Here is a 3,084-nt window from a genome sequence, read left to right as displayed (position 1 = left end):
AGACAGATACTCACTCTCTCTCTCTCTCTCTCTATATATATATATATATATATATATATATATATACGTATATGTATGTGTGTGTATATACATATTTACATCTATAAGGTTTGTCTATTCCAATGCTATACACCACATCATTAGCACACAAGCCATGCTGTCGCCTTCTTTCTTTTTTTTTAACTAACTATGGTGTGGAGACAGAGGTGACAGACCCTAATAGTGACAAGAGCTAAGAGACTGCAGCTACAATCTGGTTTACAAATGAGACAATGCTGCTGCAAACATTGGCCACAGGCCAAGGTGATGTGAACGGGTCATTTTATCTAACGAGGTGAGGGTGCGAGGCACAAGGCCGAGCTGTGTGTTTTCTTGTCTATAAAGACCTGAGATAATGAACGCTAAACACTGATCCGACTGTCATGCATGTGACACTATCTTAATAGAGGCCGTCTCCTGACATTAATGGAATTAACAGAAGCGTGGGGAAAAAGAAGCCTTAAGGTATATTATACATAAGGAAAAAAAAAAGTTAGCTATTGGTTTCATAGGCTTTAATGACAACAGGAGTGTCAAGAGTTGCAAACACTAGTTTTTTTGGGGAAAAAATCATATGTAAAAATGAAAATGTGTCTTGTAGAATGTGTGGAGAGTTTTGTTTATAATTGTTATGGAGTTTTTGTCTTCAACAATATTAACAGGTCCTCAGTCCCTAACATAGACTCACTCAGCTTGTCAGTTGTAGACATATGTTGGCTCTGACACAAGCTGGGCATCTGACATGAAGTTGAAGCCTCCACAAATTATTATTATTACACAAATTATTTATAGCAGTTAACCCATTCATTTTCTAATCTAATTGTTTCTAATTAGTTTTCATTCTGTTTAAATTACAAAAGTATTGTTTTCCAAGAGAAAATACTATTTTTTGAAAAAACAGAAAAAGAAAACAAATCGCCTTTTTCATTTATGTGATGCGGTGTCCATTTCTTATTGTAAAACTTTTTTTAAATCATCCTTATTTTTGTACATGAGAAGTCACACTCTTAATTGACGAGTGATACAGATTGTGCTTTTTAAGTAAATGCTGTAAAAGCTGAATTACGCCCGACGCTGCATTGCCAAACCTACACATCGAGCCAGGTTTGAAGACGATATAATAGCTGAGCATCCCAAGAAAGAAATCAGTCATTAACTGAGTTAAATAAGCCTTTAAAGCTTAATTAGTAATTGATAAAAGTGGCTGGTAGGATTGGACATTGGAAGCACAGTTACAAATCTCATCTCGTGTGAGAACGGTGCTAAGGAATTCCCTGGAGAAAATTAAGTGTAGAGAAAGGGCAGTGGTAATAGGTTGCACATTGATTCCACATGGCTGCACACAATCAAGATGGGAACAAAAAAAAAAGTAAAGAGAGAAAAACAGAGAAAGTCAGTGACCATAGACATTGTGCCCTTTGTGGACTGTACAGTGTGAAAACCACAGGGATGGATAGTAAACTGCATTAAAAAAAAAAAAATCACATTTGAAAAACTCATTAACACTTTTTTTTTCAAACAGTCTTCAAGGCTAATCCAATTCTAAAAAGGTGACACATTCATTTACGAGCCCAGAAAACTACACTTACAAGAAAGCTCATCATGTAGGAGAAAAAAAAAGAAATATAACATCTGCCCACTCGCTGAACAGAACCCCAGACTTTTTTAGCATGTTTAAGTTTTCAGATGGATCTAGGACAGGCATGGGCAAACTACAGCCCAGTGGCCGGATGTGGCTCATTTGGCTTTTAAATTCGGCCCGCCAAACGTGTCCAAAATATGTTAATAATTTCTATGATCATCATACTTCTGCCTTTTCCCTGCAATGCCCACATTACTCCATAGATGGCGTAGAAAATGGCTTAAATCATTTTAGAATATATTTTAGCATTTTTTAACATTATACAGATGTCCATAGAAAAAGACAGTGTAAAAAAATATATAAAGTACTTGATTCAGAACTGTTAAATTAATCATGTTAATTTAACAGATATCAAAAGTTCTGAGAGGAGACAATATGCCTAATTTGTATCCAATAATACAATCGTCCATCGATTTATTATTATTTTTCTCTCATACACATCATTTACAAATAGAACAGAAAACAGTTTCCCTGAAACACCTGGTGTTAAATACCATCTTAACTCATGGCAGTTAGTAAGTCAACAACTGAAACTCTGGTTGACACAATTATCACACGTTCTACAAGCCACAATCAAGACGCACAGTTATTTCTGAAATCCACCAACTCTACGAAGCTAAATTTTGAGTTTTACTTCTCTTGTCATTTTTACATTTCAATAATTCCATCATTAGGGTTAGTCACAAAACATATTATACAAATTTAAAAACAGTTATTTATATATACAGTATATATCTTCTTTGTTATTTTTCTTATGGCTTTGTCCCTTTTTTTTCAGGGGTTGCCACAGCAGATGATTGATTTCCATCTCTCCCTGTTCTCTGTATCTTCTACTCTGACTCCAACTATCTGCATGTCCTCCCTCACTGCATCCATATATCTCCTCTCTTTCTCCTACCTGGTAGCTCCATCTCTAACATTCTTCTACCAATGTATCCACTGTCCCTCCTCTGCACACGTCCAAACCATCTCAATCTGGCTTCTCTAGCTTTTTCTCCAAACCTTCCTGTCTGTGTTGTCCCTCTAATGACCTCATTCCTGATCCTGTCCATTCTTGTCACTCCTAAAGAGAATCTTAGCATCTTTAACTCTGCCACCTCCAGCTCCGCCTCCTGTCTTCTGCCTATTGCTACTGTCTCTAAACCATACATCATGGCTGGTCTCACCACCGTCCTGTAAACCTTTCCCTTCACCTTAGCTGACACTCTTCTGTCACAGATCACTCCTGACACTTTTCTCCAGCTGTTCCATCCTGCCTGTACTCTATTCTTCACCTCTCTTCCACAGTCTCCGCTGCTCTGAACAGTTGATCCTAAGTACCTAAACTCCTGCACCTTCACCACCTCTGCTCCTTGTAACCTCACTATTTCACTGACCTTCATTCCTCTTCTTTCTAGTGCAAA

The 3,084-nt window shown here is 37.2% G+C and overlaps 1 protein-coding gene across 1 annotated transcript in view; it reads right to left on the bottom strand.

Moving 5' to 3' along the window:
* Window positions 1-3,084, bottom strand: part of nf2a (NF2, moesin-ezrin-radixin like (MERLIN) tumor suppressor a) — a 34,774-nt gene that overhangs the window by 29,354 nt on the left and 2,336 nt on the right. The window lies entirely within an intron of this gene.

Source organism: Cynoglossus semilaevis, chromosome Z (genome assembly GCF_000523025.1).
Source record: "Cynoglossus semilaevis isolate Cse_v1.0 chromosome Z, Cse_v1.0, whole genome shotgun sequence".
Lineage (NCBI taxonomy): Eukaryota > Metazoa > Chordata > Actinopteri > Pleuronectiformes > Cynoglossidae > Cynoglossus > Cynoglossus semilaevis.
This window is presented reverse-complemented; position numbering and strand designations above follow the sequence as displayed.